At 39.0% G+C, this 16,750-nt stretch overlaps 1 long non-coding RNA gene across 2 annotated transcripts in view; it reads left to right on the plus strand.

The window, feature by feature from the left end:
• The first annotated feature begins 234 nt into the window (after nt 1-234).
• LOC112662432 (uncharacterized) overlaps nt 235-16,750 on the plus strand; it is a 99,043-nt gene continuing 82,527 nt past the window's right edge. The window contains exon 1 of one of the 2 annotated variants that reach the window (XR_004814634.2): nt 235-255. This is a non-coding gene — a long non-coding RNA (uncharacterized LOC112662432). The remainder of the gene's footprint in view (nt 256-16,750) is intronic. The other variant, XR_007401875.1, reaches the window with a different exon arrangement.

Below are 16,750 nucleotides of genomic sequence, written 5' to 3' on the forward strand. Positions count from 1 at the left end.
TGCATCAGTTCTGTGGTATTCTTGCTAAAATACATGACCTTCATCCAATCATGAAAGGACACATCAACAACCTCAAACTGAGAGATAATCTACAAAATAACCAACAGGACTCCTTCAAGGTCATAAAAGACAAGAAAGAACCAAAGAGGAGACTAGGGAAACATAAAAATTAAATACCATGTGGGCTGGATCCTGGAACATTAAAAGGACATCACTGGAATAGCTGGTGAAATCCAGTTGCGTTCTGTAGCTCAGGTAATAGTATTCTACTCAATATGAATTCCTTTATATAATTGTACTATGGTTATATAAGATGCTAACCTGAGGGGAAGCTGGGTGAAATTATATGGGAACTCTGTGCTATTTTTGCAACTTTTCTGTAAGCCTTAAATTCTTTCAAAATTAAAAAAAAGTCTAGTCTGATCTAATATTGAAACTTCAATCTTTCATGTAATTTTACACCTCTTGGCACCCTTTCACTATGCAGCCTTTGGCATCTTCAGAGTGAGAACTGGGAGGAGGCAAGAGGGAAGACTCAGCAAAGCATAGCATAACTTGACAGGTATGCAATCTATGGCTTTAAAACCACCTGGGTACAGCAAATGCTATCCAAAGACTACTTCTTTTTCTCATCCTTGCTTGCTTTTGTGCAAAAATCCTTGCTGGGGAACACAAACTCATTTTCTGGCATGGGTAGATGTAAGCCCCAGATAATCACTGATGGCCGCTCCTCTCGGTGGCTACATCTGACAGTTCATCGCTAGTCTCTTTGGGCTAATGTGGATTTGCTCCTGGCAGGAAACGATCCCTCATGGAGGGCTCCTTCCCAAGATGGCTCTATGCCCGTTCTCGTCTGTTCTCTACGAGATATTCACATTGCTGCCCATTCCAAGGTGTAAGACCAGAAAGGCAGCAGGATTTTGCATACTGGACCAGGCCTAAATATTACAATGTTGCTATTCTCTTCTTACACATCTTATCTCTGACAGCAACAACACATTTAAAAGCTAGTAAGAGGTCGTAAGTGGAAATTAATTATAACATACTTATTACAATTATACTGATCACTTTTAGTGTATTGTGCTATTTTGAGGGCCTTATTTTTGTAAACATAAAGAAGGTTTAAATTCATTCTTGGCCTTGGTTCCTCTAAATTAAGTTTCTGTAATAGTACATTTTTTAAAAAATGGGCTTTAACATTGCTGTTATGTTAATTTTACATTTTTAAAACAGTGATTAAAAATTACAAAGGATCCTCTGGATAATTCATCCAGCATTGAGCCCTAAGCATGGATGTTTGAGAAACAGCTGCAGTCAAGTGTGCTTCCATGAGGAACAAAGCAACTCTGAGCAAATATGTGGGTGACCAGGACTCCCAGGGGCAGAGACACAGGACATGGCAGGGACTTTAGTCACGGGTCTGCAGGTGAGGTTCTGAGAACTCCCACGTACAACAGAAACTTAATTTAGAGGAACCAGGGCTGAGAATGAATTTAAACCTTCTTTATGTTTACAAAAATAAAGCCCTCAAAATAGCACAATACACTAAAAGTGATCAGTATAATTTTAATAAGTATGTTATAATTAATTTGTAGACCACTTTTGGGTTTTTTTTCCAGGGGATTCCCTCAAGACGTATTTGCCCCCTTCCACAAACTCCTTAACTTCCCAGATCTCTGGGCTATGGACTCTTGGATAGACTGCTACTTTCTTTATAATTCATTCATTCATTCATGAAACCCTAGTTGAATACAACCTAATTGCCTTAATACTTGGAAATATAACACTACAGACTCTTGGATAGACTGCTACTTTCCTTATAATTCATTCATTAATTCATGGAACCCTTACTTAATGCATTCTATTTGCCTTAATACTTGGAAACACAACAATGTATAAGACCCTCAAGGAACTTAGAAGACAGTGAAAAAGAAGATGCATATGAGATCATTATATTTCAGTGGAGTTTTATGATAAAGAAGCACAATATACTTTGGAAAGGAAACAAAGTGGGTACTTAACTAAGAATTAGTAGGTCAAGGATGCTTCCCTAATGGACCAAGAATGTTAGAAGATAAAGAGGCTGGAAGTGGAAAGATGTAAAACGTGGAAGAATGAGAAAGAAGGGCTCTCTGCGCAGAAGGGACAGGATGAAGAAGGAGATGGTGGAGAGAAATGGCATGTGAATTACCTTAAGTAAATCAAGGTGGTTGAAGCATAAAGGGCAAAACACCAGCGGTTCAGTAGTGGAGTTTATAAAAGAGAACACTGTCAGGATCACAGCGGCAAAGGAACTTGTATTCCTATAGAGCTGCACTGTCTGATACATGTGTTTAATTAAATTACAATTAAGTTAACATTTTAGCTCCTCAGTCACACCAGCCATATTTCAAGAGCCTTTAGCCACATTGGCTAGTGTTTAGAGGATAGAACATTTCCACCATCATTGAAATTTCCACGGAATAGTACTTCTATCAACAGTGGGAGTGTATAGAGACTTTTCTTAAAAAGTTGTTTGAATGTTCTTGCCTTGGAAGATGCAACTTTTCTAAAAATGCAAGTATTTATTTGTCATTTCCACTATCACATTTTCTATCTAAAAGTGCCACATTTTAATTTTGTTAATATTTGCTTTTCTAAGAAAGATGGATACCTGAACCACCAACAGATAAAGCCCCATTTCACTGAGAGGAAACTTGGTGATGTCAATACAAGGGCAAGCAAGACTTAACCAAGTGACAGTGGCAAGTAGAGAGAGTACTGTGAGAGGCTGAAGCATGGTCAAAGGAGGTGAATATCTGTGCACATTCTGCTTGATCAGAAGATGCTTTGAGAGTTGGCTCATCTCCTTGCCATCCCTCAATACCTACCTCAGGCATGGGCCAGAAGCAGTCAAGTGTAGTAGGAGAATGGTGGCTCCCATCACATCCACTGCTGTGAGAAGCTCTGGGCTCTGAGTGTCTCTAATTTGATATATAGACCAGACGAGGCAGATGAGAGATAAGTGATACTACTTTTGTGTTTGTTCACTAAACTTGAATTAAATGAGCTTCTGCCTCTTGCCTTTGGGTTTTGGGTGTCTAATTCAAGGTGAATGGGATAATAAGAACACTTTAGAATCAATCCTTCCCATGGGTTTGGAAAGGTAGTTAATTGTCATAATGTGAATATACCCGTTTAATCAGCACACAGATCAAGAAACAGAATATTAGCAGCATCCCCAAAGCCCCCGTGTGCTTCATATCAGTTACCATCCCCATAAGGATAACCATTGCTCTAGTTTTGTTTTTTTATAGAGAGAGTATGCCCTCTTCCAAATCTGATTTGTTTCACCCAGTACTATGTCAACTAATGGTTTCTGTTACATAAATTTTAAGGTTGCTTATCTATGTCACATGTGTACAGGAGAATGTGCCAAGTGCATACATAAATTTAAAGGAAAATCATCAAATTAAAAACATATGTTCTCCCACAGGTATCTAAGACAGATTTTTACCAGGATCTTAGAGATTCTCAGTGAGTTCTTCTTTCGCCCTCCCTCTCTCAAATGAGTAGCATCAGCCATCCTAGCTGCATGAGGCAAGGGCAATGTTGGCACTGTAATCAAGACTCTTAAAGGAGAAGATATGCTGAACAGAGCGTCCCTTCATCTCACTGAAGGTTTACGAGTCCCTTCTGGGGAAATCAGAGGAAAGGATTCAGTGAGTTCTGGGACAGCTAGAGCTCACCACGGTCGGGGCATGTGGCAGGGCTGCATCTGGGTAGAGAAGTTGCTGCCTGACAGGAAGGTACCCACATTGTGAGCTTCTCAGTTTTCTCTGCTTCTCCTTCACCATATCCCCGATCTCTCGTGTTCAAGGGTCAGACAGCATAGAATAGATCTGTGGATCAGAATGAGTGTTTGCAGCTGATTGGGGAAGCAAAGAACAGAGGATCAGGTGGGAACTTCTTCAGTGCATGGTTGGGACATGCAAAACTCAGGTCTCGTTCTAAGCTGGACAACCCAGCCTCTCTCTGCCCCCTACAGATCCTGTTTTTTCCGTTAAATAGATAGGAATCAGCAGCGCTGATCTTGTACGAACAGCCCTGAGCATGGTGAGTGCCACAGGCCCGCTCCCCTTGCTCTCACTCTTCTTCTGCTAATGGTATTCTGGGTCAATCTAGAGGCTACTTAAGAAAAGATAAGAAAGAGAAAAAGGAAATATCCCTTCCTCAAATAAAACCACTCAGATGAAGTGATGTTAAAAAGCCCAAGTCCCCAGGGGAAAAGTAGCACATGAAGACCACAAGAGGCACCAGAATGCCAGGCTCCGTGGGACAGTGGTGCCCCAAGCCATACCTCCCATTTTTGCTAGCAACTGCTTGTTTCCTCTGGAACTAAGCAAATAAGGGCAGAATAAAAACGATTGCTTTATATTCCCTCCTCAGTAATCACAAAATCCTATTTTCTCAATAGGATAGCATTGTAGGATATTATAGAGAAGGGGTGGTCAGAGGAAATTTCAGAGAGAGTTGGAAAACAGTGCCTGGGGTTTAAGGCCCTGGGCAGAATCATCCCTTTGTTTCGGTCTTGTTTGCCTTTAATCCACAATAACGCGCTTGGGAGGTGAGAGATGTAAACACGGAGCAGGCTCTTAGAGAATTAGTCCTGTTCATATGGAGAAATCTGAAAAGCACTATTCATTTCTAGAAGCAGAACAGCAGAGCCAATGCGAGGGAAGCTTGGCTCTTCCATTTGGAATGTGCATCTAAAGCTTGTTTTCCTTTCAGTGCAATAATTGCAAGGGCCAGAGTGTTTCAGTGAGGTAAATGCACGTCCTGGACCTTGGAAAAGACTCCTGAACTTATCCCAGGCTAAAACAGTAGCAAAATGAAAAAGGATTTTGGTTTTGGTTTTTGTTTTGTATTTGGTTTTGTGTGAATTTTGAAGTAGTTTGAAGGTAATTTATTCTACTATGTTAACACTAGGAAAGTAGGAAATTACACTAGTTTCCAGTTTCATTTGGAGGGTGCTGGCTTATCCTTACCCATTTGCAAAAATATATTCCATGGAATGGGTGAAGAATGCTAAAAGTTACATGAGAGGGGATTTTTATGGTTAATTTTTTTTTTTTACCAAACAGATTAAAATAAGTTAATCACCAGGCTTCTATTATCAATGATATAGAATTAACTAGAACATTCCAACTCCTAGCTATGGTATTTAGTGGACTATTTATTATATTACTTTTGTCAAATGTAAAAACATAGCTCATACTCAATTTTGTCATTAAATATCAAAAGCATTATTTCTTAGATGCTAGGATTTTATTTCTAGAGAAAAATACACACTTTAAACCACAAGAGGGCAGCAGCACTACTTTTTTTCTCTTTTCTTTTTAAATCCAGTGTATCTTTGGAAACTCAATACTGCGTCTAAAGCCATAATTACAATGTAATAATTACATGCCTTCCTCCAAATAACTCCTATTAATTTTGATGGTATTTTATAAGTAAAGTTATTTTTAAAATGTCTGTGACTAGGGTTCTTTACAAATGAGAATAGTTTCAAGAGAAGAGCAATAAGATAATTTTAGTGAGTGAATTAAAGTGTCTCAAGAGGATGAATTTTGCAAAAGTATTTTAAATTTTAGTTTTAAAAATAGCATCATTAAAATTATACAAGTATATCTTTTCATAAACACTAAAGAGTATACAGAAAACAAGAATATTTAACAATGGATAAAACTTGTCATGTTTAGTTGTATGTATTTTTAAAACTAGACATAACTAAAACGAGAAAACCAGTAAGCATAAAAATTCATAAGGAATAGCCCCAACTTAATGTAAAAAATAATTAGGTATTTTTCTGCTGCTGACTACATTTTCTTCATTTTTAAGATGCAATAAAATTTCAATAATTTTATTTAGCCACCAGGTGGTGCTGCCTATTTGAACAATGAAGTAGAAAGAAAACTGAAGATCCGAGAAATAACATGTCTGTCTGATGCTATTTATGAATATTTATATGTTCACCAGATTTTTTTGACAAGTATAGAGTACTTTTGATTTCTGTAAGGGACGCCTTTGAAAGAGTATGTTAGAAAAATGCACTATCTGCAGCAGATACTTCACGGAACTACATGAAGTTCATGAAATTCATTTAATGGCAAAACTGAAACATGGACACTAACCTTTTCACAACAAAACAAGGGTCTATTCTAACCAGATCTTCCTCCATGGAAGCTACTTATTTTTACCCATGAAATTGTTCCTTTTGTTTCTCAGATGATGAAAAATTGCATTTTATTGCCCTTCATATTAGTAAAAAAGTAAAAGAAAATTGTCTCCTAATTCAGCAATAGATAAGGAAAGATAACAAATCACATTTAATCTGCATCACCTGTAGATGGTGAAGTAATTATATGTATAGAGAGGCCAAACTTTATCCATACTTAGTCATTCTCCAAAAACAGTTTCATTTAAGTTTGAGGGATAAATGATGTGACTGTAGGTATCCTGCTATAGAATAAATAAATTTGGAATATGTTAGCCATTTTATAAGAAAATGCATTTTATAATGACTATTTTTTATATAGCTGATTAAATCATAACAGCATTATGAAATTTAATAAGTATAAACACAGTTATAGGTTTATTATGCATTGTTGTCCTACTGCATATAGGAGAAAGAACAACTAATACTGAGTTCCATAAAGATGGTAGAATTCTCTTTCTTTTTGTTTCATTTAATCCTCAAAATTACCATTGGAGAAGGTGTTATCTCCATTCTCAGTCTAGAATTTGAATAAAGTTTTGACCCTAAAGCCATACCATTTTACCAATGTTGATAAAATCGTGGAGGAGACAGGAGTTCCACCTATGACTTCTCTCATGCAGTTAGTAGAGATCGCTAACTAATTTTGAACTTCTTTCCCTCCAAACCCAGATGGCGCCTCAGATTCTCAGAGCAGCAAATCCAGGGAGCCACTATCAATTAGTAGTAGACAATCATATTGTTTTCATTTATTTGCAGATGTTTTATTGGCAATGAGCAAATGCCTGTATCTTAAGTTTCATTAATTCCCTGTATAGGAAAATATCGTCCCTAAAACAGGTTAATGTTTTAGTTTTTGATTATCTATTTAAACATGATGGTAATGAAATATTAGCTAGCATTTATTTAATGAGTACTGAACTCTTTGTGTCATCTAGTGTTCTGTGTGCTTTTTATGTATCCTTTTAACAATCCTACAAGATATTTATATTATCATACCCATTTAATAGACAAAAAATTTAAGGCAAAATTTATATATACCAGTAACCACAAATCCAGGAATTTTGCAACACCTTTAGGTCAATATTTGTAGGGCCACAGGGAAACTTCAGTAGTACAGTCAGTTAAATGTCCAACTCTTGGTTTCGGCTCAGGTCCTGATCTCAGGTTTGTGGGATTGAGCCCTGAGTCAGGCTATGCGCTCAGTGCAGAGTCTGCATGAGATTCTCTTTCTCCTTCTCCTTCTGCCCCTCCCCCATGCTTTCTATCTCTCTAAAAATAAATAAATCTTAAAAAAAAACAAATTTGCAGGACCACAATCTCAGACATTTTTCTCTGTTAGTCACAGAGTCATTTGCTGATCCTGACTCAATCAAATTAAACAATGAAAAATGTGCTGGATATGGATTTTTTTTCCTCAGCTACCAACCATCCTTGCTTTGCTTTGCTTGGTTTTGCTTTGCTTTGCTTTGCTTTGCTTTGCTTTGCTTTGCTTTGCTTTGCTTTGCGATGCTGGGGCTGGAAGCTCTGCAAACCACAGCTCTGCTTTGTCAGCTGCTCCCTGCGGAGATCTGCCCACAGGGGGCATTAGAGACTGAAGGAGGAAGAAGGAGGCTTCTTCCCCTCTCTTGCAGTTCCCCTGCAGTTCTTGGGGGGCATCCTCCAGGTGACACTTCACTCGGAAGCAGTGCCTTCATGTACAGCAGCTGAATCCAACTTCCCCAACATTTGAGTGTTTGCAGTCCTTGCGGGAGCAGCCTCAGTGCACTGCCTCAGAGGCACCGCCACCAGCTGAGAGCAAGTGCTTCTTCCTCAGGTGACTGAGCTTCAGCTTCTTGGGGCCCCTCCTCCAGGCTTTTACATTGTAATAATCAACTCCTTTTCTTTGCTCCTCCAACTTCAGGAGTGTTAGCTCTGCCTACAGTTGCTACCTCTGTGAAGATGCTTTGCTTTTTAGGTTACCTCATATTATGGATTGAATTGTGTCCCTTCAAAAGATGTGAAGTTCCTTACCCCCTACTACCTGTGAATATGCCCTCATTTGGGGATAGGGTCTATCAGAAACAGTAAAACAAAGGAGAAAGAAGAATTTATTGTGAGGGTTTCAACCTGCAGGCCAGGAAACTCAAAGCTCTAGGAGCAATGAGTTTTGAGTTGCTCACAGACCAAGGGATTTTTATGGGGTAACTGTGGAAGTTATTAGGCTTTTTTCAGCTGAAAAAAGTGGCCTTTTTCCCTACTTGGATCAGGGTAGTTGAGTCAGGGAACAAGAAGTCCAGAGATGGCATGGATAGACTTGGTGTTTGGGGATTGGCTGGCATCTGCTACTAGTTTCTGAGAAGAGCTGTCATTTCTTACAACTTCTGCTAAGTAAGGTTAAATTTCTTTCTTTCTTTTTTTTTTTTTAAGACCTTTTTTTATTCATGAGAGACACACTGAGAGAAGCAGAGACATAGGCAGAGGGAGAAGCAGGCTCCCTGCAGGGAACCCAAATGCAGGACTCGATCCCAGGACCCTGGGATCATGCCTTGAGCCAAAGGCAGAGGCTCAACCACTGAGCCACCCAGGTGCCCCAAGTTTTATTTTCTTTAGAGCACCTGCATTGGCCAATTTCATTTCTGCCCCAACACAAGAGACTCCATTTTAGTGTTGGTTCTGCAGGTCCTCACAGATGACCCAGTTAAGATGAGACCATTAGGGTGGGTCCTAATGCAATATAACTGTGTCCTCATAGAAAGGAGAAGCGTGGTCACAGAGACAGACACGGCCACAGAGAGCATGCCATGTGGACAGGCAGACACCAGCGTGCTGTAACAACAGCAAACTAAGGCATGCTAAAGATGGCCAGTAAACCACCAGAAACCAGGATTCTCCCTCACAGATGCTCCCTTACAGCCCCCAGGAGGAAACAATCCTCCTGATACTTTAATCTCGGGCCTCTAGCCTCTAGAACTAGGAGACAATAAACTTCGGGTGTTGAAACCATCCAGTCTGTAGTACTAAGTTACGGCAGCCCCTGGAAACTAAGACAGCTAGTTAACACTTTTTTTTTTTCCAATTAACAATTTTTTGGATTACTTCTGTTAAAATAACTGGTGTGACTTATCTCTTGTGACCAGGTTCTGAATGATATAATGAGTACAGAGAATCATAAAAAAATCATAAAAATCATTAAAAATCATAGTTTTTATTGTGGTAACTTTTTTTTTAAAAAAAGATTTTATTTATTTAACGGGGAGAGAGAGAGAGAGAGAGAGTGCACACAAGCACAAGCAGGGGGAGAGGGAGAAGTAGGCTCCCTGCCAAGTAGGGAGCCCAGTGTGGACCTTGATCTTAGGACCCTTGAGCTGAAGGCAGACATTAAACCGACTGAGTCACCTAGGCACCCATTTACTGTGGTAACAGTCATTAAAGGTCATTGTCTTTATGTTGTGGCCATGTGATTAGTACTTAGCTTAGCAGGTGTATTAGCTTGCTAGGGCTGCCACAACTTATACCACAGACAGGAGTGGCTTAAGTAACAGAAATTTATTTTTTCACAGTTCTGAAGGCTAGAATTCTGAGATCAAGGTGTTAGCAGGATTAGTTACTTCTTCATTTTTAAGATTTTATTTATTTATTCATGAGAGACAGAGAGAGAGAGGCAGAGACATAGGCAGAGGGAGAAGCAGGCTCCTTGATGCAGGACTTTATCCCAGGACCCAGGGATCATGACCTGAGCTGAAGGCAGATGCTCAACCACTGAGCCACCCAGGTGCCCTGGACTGGTGTCTTTTGAGGTTTCTCTCCTTAGCTGGTAGATGGCCACTTTCTCCCTGTGTCCTCACATGGTCATCCCTCTGTGTGTATCTATGTCCTAACATCCTCTTCCAAAAAAGACACCAGTCATATTGTTTTTTGGCTGTTTGGATGAGATCAAATGTAGGACACCAGTCATATTGGATTAGGGCCCACCATCTGACCTCATATTAACTTAATCACCTCTTTAAAGACCCTATCTCCAAATATAGCCATATCCTGAGATACTGGTGGTTAGGACTTCAATCTATGAATTTTGGGGAAGACACAAACCCACCACAGCAGTAAATCCCCCTTTAAATAACCTAGTTCAAGATATTGCCTGAGGTCAAATTCAAGATTCCTGGATTATGGAATTTCTTTTCCTTCTCTCTTTTAAAAATCAAAACTCTCTTTACCAAGCTTTGGTCTTTCTCTCAGTCTCCAGCAGTGCCCAGAGTTCCAGAGAATAGATTGGCAAGCTGATCCACAGGCTTTGCTGTGACTGGCAAGTAAATTAAGCAAGGTTTGCTTAACAGGTGCATTTGGATCACGCGTTGCTCCATCTCCCTCTCTCCCTATACAAGCTTCTCAGTACAGATGTTAGTTTGGGCCCATCTTTACTATGTGTTTTATTTATCTCTTGTCTAGTGGAGAAGATGAATGCTATTTATTGAAAAATGTCTTACAGGCCATGATATATTGGTCATAATTTACATGAAAGTTTTGTGAACAATCAATACATATAGAATTAAATACAAAGTTGTTGCTGAGAACTTGGATTTACAAAACCAAGCCTACCAAATAGGGATGTTAAAAATAGTTCAATAGAACTGAAGTGGAAATATGAGTATTTATCATCCTTCAAATTTGGGAGGCTTTTAAAAAAGATTTTATTTATTCATGGGAGACACAGAGAGAGAGGCAAAGGCATAGTCAGAGGGAGAAGACGACTCCCTGCAGGGACCCTGATGTGGGACTTGATCCCAGGACTCCAGGATCACACCCTCGGCTGAAGGCAGATGCTCAACCGCTGGGCCACCCAGGTGCCCCAAGTCTTGGAGGCTTTAAGTGCACTTATATTTTCTTTTATTTATTTATTTATATATTTTCTTATTAAAGCTTTCCCACACAGTGTGGGTCTGGGTTAAATCTCTTCTCCAGTTCCTCTACCACATATAATCCCTCCATGTATGGCACTTGCCAAAGTCTGCTCTGTCAATGCAAGTGTTTGTGGGCTGCTTTCACTGGAGATCAGGGACCATAGGTTATTGCCATTATATGCTTCCAGGTCTGCAGCATGTACCTTGCATATGGTTATACTCAAGACATGCTTATTGAGATCAATTAAATCATAGAGTTTCCTTGGATACTAACAAAGAACAAATATAGATTGCTTTATTAATAATTTAGAACTAAAGAGTTAGATAATAAAGGCACTTTTATTCTACTTCACAAAATAGCTATAGTCAGACTAGATGACTCCTTTTAAAAACTCTGTGACAGCCCATATTTCTACTAAGTTTTATGGAAATTAAATTCTAATAAATTAAATTAAAGTTCATCAAGAAGTATTACTTAATGGAGCCTGCAGTGAATCCTTCTGAACATGAAGTACCTGGCAATGGGAATAATTACCAGGTTAGAAAAGTATAACTTTTTCTAATATTTTTCTTCACATTTATTTGAAATAATCTATATTTTCTCCTATTCTTTTATTTTTTATTTTTTAAAGATTTTATTCATTTATTCATGAGAGACACAGAGAGAGTGGCAGAGACAGAGGCAGAGGGAGAAGCAGGCTCCCTGCAGGAAGCCCGACGCAGGACTCAATCCTGGGTCTCTGGGACCATGCCCTGAGCCAAAGGCAGATGCTCAACCGCTGAGCCACCCAGGCATCCTTCTCCTATTCTTTTAAACACTTGACTATGGTATAGCTCTTATTTTTAGAGTGGCATGTAGAGGACATAATGGGACTCTCAATTTGATGAAATTTTGTCCTTTAACAGCTAATAATTGCAACTATCATAATATGTAGGAACCTCTAATCCAAAACTTTACAAGTAACAAATACATAGAATTCTTCTCAAAAAGAACAAAAGTCTTTGAATTAGAGAACCTGGCATACAGTCCTTGGTCAGACACTTATTAACTATAGATTTGGGCAAATAACTTATTGTGGATAATTTTCACATAAAGAAATGGAATGACAACTACTTAACAGGGTAACGAAGAAAACCAAGCGAGATTATATATGGCAATACTTATTGTCAATTTAAAGCCTTATATAAACATTATTTGTTACCATTATTTAACAAAGAACACATTTGTGTATGTCCTTCCTTTGGTCTTGTGATTACTACAAAAATGCCAATAAATTATGTTCTTCAATTTCTTATTAATATTAACTTTGGTATATCAATGCATAGATGAAATGCCACTAACAATGCCTGTAAGACTTAGTGGAATAGAGATTGAAAAGATCTTAAGACAGGGGTCCCTGGGTGGCTCATTCAGTTAAACAACCAACTCTTGATTTTGGTTCAGGTCATGATCTCAGGGTTGTGGGATTGAGCCCTGTAGGGGGCTCTGCCCTGAGTGTGGAGCCTTCTCCCTCTGCCCCTTCTCTCTATTCATGTGCACATGTGCACTCTCTCTCTGAAATGAGTAAATGTTTAAAAAAAAAAAAACAGAAAAAAGACCTCAAAAGATTAAACTCAAAAGTCACAGTTGATGAGTGGGGAAAAATTAGAGAGAAAGATAAATCATGAGAGACTTCTAACTCTGGGTAACAAAGGGTTGCAAAAGGGGAGGAAGGTGGGGGGATGAGGTAGCTGGGTGACGGTCAGTAAGGAGAGCACATGATGAGATGAGCACTGGGTGTTATACTATATGTTGGCAAATTGAATTCAAATAAAATATTTAAAAACTCACAGCTGAAAGGCTTCAGAAACAGCCCACAGGCAGTAATTAAAGGTCTTTATGAGTCATTATGATTTATTTACAAGTGATTGTACATTGCTATATGCATAACCCACATGTCCCAGACTTCTAATTCAAATGTTACTTTTTCTGCTATTTTCTATGTTACCAAAGGCGACAGTTTTGCTAAACTCTCTAACACTTCACAGCAAGCATCTTCTTTCCTCCAATGTCCAATAACACTTTCTTCTGTCTGCCCATCCTTTAACTGTCTCCCTGAGGTATTTTCAGCTTTACAAATGGTCTCCTAAAGGTCTAGTCAGATCCCATCTAGCCTGGTGTTAAAGCTAAGGCCATGTTTTTATCATGAAGGCTCCCTACTTCCAGGCTCCACGTTTCTCTACCACTTACTATTCCCTAACAAGTGTCCTAAAGCAGATTGGTCTAGTTGTTTTACTGGTTTACAACTGCTTTATTATATTCACATATTCTGTGGGAAAGGAATTCAGGGCACAAGAATAGAGGGATGACTCTTCTCTGCTTCATGATGTCTAGGGCCTCATCTTCAAAGACTAAGAAATTGGGGGTTCTTAATGATTGGGTAATAGAATCATTTGGAAGGATATGCATTCAGATATCTCATGCTTGTTGCTGACTATTGGCTGAGTCCTCAGCTGGAGACAAATGACAGGACAAAACAGCTGATCGTACAGTGCACATATGGTGCATAATTCTCTTCTTACCCAGTGAATTCTACATGGTCCACAGCCCCTTCAGTGTAGACAAGCTCCTGTGATCGACTCTACCCAGGAAGTAGCAGCAATAGTTCAGCTAATGATATTCACAGTTAATCACTAGATTTCCTTTTAGGTCAGTTCTTACTAAAATTATTCTAAAGCCAGTGGTTTTTCAATATTACAAGGGGAAAATGCCTTTAATTTATAGTATTGTTCTTTTAAGAAAGTCATTAATTTGCAAAATCTAAGATTTTATTATGTCAGATATAAATGTGATTGGATATGAGGTTTAACACTTGCTTAATTCTTGCCAATTCTCATTTGCTTTTTTTAAAAAATTTTTTTTAAATTTTTATTTATTTATGATAGTCACAGAGAGAGAGAGAGAGAGAGAGAGGCAGAGACATAGGCAGAGGGAGAAGCAGGCTCCATGCACCGGGAGCCCGACGTGGGATTCGATCCCAGGTCTCCAGGATCGCACCATGTGCCAAAGGCAGGCGCCAAACCGCTGCGCCACCCAGGGATCCCTCTCATTTGCTTTACGTATATAGTTTGCTTATTTTTTAATCCTATAGAGTTTTTATTTCTTTCTACATGGCCTTATTTTTTATAAATTTATTTTTTATTGGTGTTCAATTTGTCAACATCTAGAATAACACCCAGTGCTCATCCCATCAAGTGCCCCGCTCAGTGCCCGTCACCCAGTCACCCCCACCCCCTGCCCACCTCCCCTTCCACCACCCCTAGTTCGTTTCCCAGAGTTAGGAGTCTCTCATGTTCTGTCTCCCTTTCTGATATTTCCCACTCATCTTTTCTCCTTTCCCCTCTATTCCCTTTCACTATCCTTTATATTCCTCAAATGAATGAGACCATACAATGTTTGTCCTTCTCCGATCGACTTATTTCACTCAGCATAATACCCTCCAGTTCCATCCACGTTGAAGCAAATGGTGGGTATTTGTCGTTTCTAATGGCTGAGGAATATTCCATTGTATACATAAACCACATCTTCTTCATCCATTCATCTTTCGATGGACCCCGAGGCTCCTTCCACAGTTTGGCTATTGTGGCCATTGCTGCTAGAAACATCGGGGTGCAGGTGTCCTGCCCTTCATTGCATCTGTATCTTTGGGGTAAATCCCCAGCAGTGCAATTGCTGGGTCGTTGGGCAGATCTATTTTTAGCTCTTTGCAGAACCTCCACACAGTTTTCCAGAGTGACTGCACCAGTTCACATTCCCACCAACAGTGCAGGAGGGTTCTCCTTTCTCCACATCCTCTCCAACATTTGTTGTTTCCTGCCTTGTTAATTTTCCCCATTCTCACTGGTGTGAGGTGGTATCTCATTGTGGTTTTGATTTGTATTTCCCTGATGGCAAGTGATGCAGAGCATTTTCTCATGGGCTTGTTGGCCTATGTCTTCCTCTGTGAGATTTCTGTTCATGTCTTTTGCCCATTTCATGATTGGATTGTTTCTTTGCTGTTGAGTTTAATAAGTTCTTTATAGGGCTTGGAAACCAACCCTTTATCTGATAGGTCATTTGCAAATATCTTCTCCCATTCTGTAGGTTGTCTTTTAGTTTCGTTGACTGTATCCTTTGCTGTGCAAAAGCTTCTTATCTTGATGAAGTCCCAATAGTTCATTTTTGCTTTTGTTTCTCTTGCCTTCATGGATGTATCTTGCAAGAAGTTACTGTGGCCAAGTTCAAAAAGGGTGTTGCCTGTGTTCTCCTGTATGATTTTGATGGAATCTTGTCTCACATTTAGTTCTTTCATCCATTTTGAATTTATCTTTGTGTATGGTATAAGAGAATGGTCTAGTTTCATTCTTCTGCATGTGGATGTCCAATTTTCCCAGCATAAATGGCCTACCTTTAAATAAAGATATTGAATTTCAGAGAGATTAAATAACTTGCCTATAGTCATATGGTAATCAGTCTACTCAAGATCCTTAGCTACATCTGTTTTCATATTTGATTATGTGGGAGATTTATTTATGTTAACAGCTTTTCCCTTTTCTTTTGTAATAGTTATCCTTCTTTGGTTTATGATTTTTATTGACAACTAGATAGCAAACTAATGACCTGGGTGGTGTTCAACACATGCTATGATTACTTATAATTCATCAATTTGATGCTGTCATAAAAGCCAGTGAGGGACTGATGAAAACTGACTCCGCCTCTCTCTTCAGATTTAGTTGTACTTGGGTCACATTTGAAAAAGTACACTGTGAGAGATTTAGGGCCCACAGTCTTTGGAAGGAAGCTGTAAAGAAAATGGTTGAGTAGCTAGGTATTTTGTTTAACAATGTTATATTTAAAATAATTTCCCATTGATACTGGTTGACGTTCTCAGGATATTTTTGAAAAAATTAAATGTTTGAGAAAATTTGGAAATCAAGAGAAGGTGTAGATTTATTAGGACAGGAGTTTGTAGATTTAATGGGCTGTATGATTTTGTAGCATATAAGCAGGCATGTACCTTTTCACAGAGTCGAGGGTACTCACTTGGATCACACTGGATCACCCAATATCCTCTGTGTATGGATGTGTAGTTTGGAAGAGACAATTCTAAGAAATTTTGAATGTTTTTCTAAGGATAGTGGGAAGCTACTAAGAATTTTAAACAGGGAAGAAGAAGCATAATTTTTTAATAGAGAATTTTGACTGTGGGTAGACAGTCAAGTGAATGGGGTATGGATAGACTGAACAATAAGGGGAAATCACATATGAATCAGTATAGTGTTCAGATGAGCAATAATTGTGGCTTGGATACAGATTATGGTAAAGGGTCAGAGGAGATAGAAATAATTTATGGAATCAGTAGTACTTGGTGATTGATTAAGGATATAGGATATGAGAGAAGTAGGTGTCAAGAAAGACTCCAAGTTTTCAGACATATGCAAGTGGGTATGAGGTGGTGTCATTTACTAAAATAGATTATAGTGAGAAGAGCAAGTTTGGTTGCTAGGAGTCAATAACATGAGTTCAATTTTAGGTATATAAAATATAAGATGCTGGGGCACCTGGATGGCTCAGTTGATTGAGAGTCCCACTCTT

The sequence above is a fragment of the Canis lupus genome, chromosome 13 (assembly GCF_003254725.2).
Source record: "Canis lupus dingo isolate Sandy chromosome 13, ASM325472v2, whole genome shotgun sequence".
Classification (NCBI taxonomy): domain Eukaryota; kingdom Metazoa; phylum Chordata; class Mammalia; order Carnivora; family Canidae; genus Canis; species Canis lupus.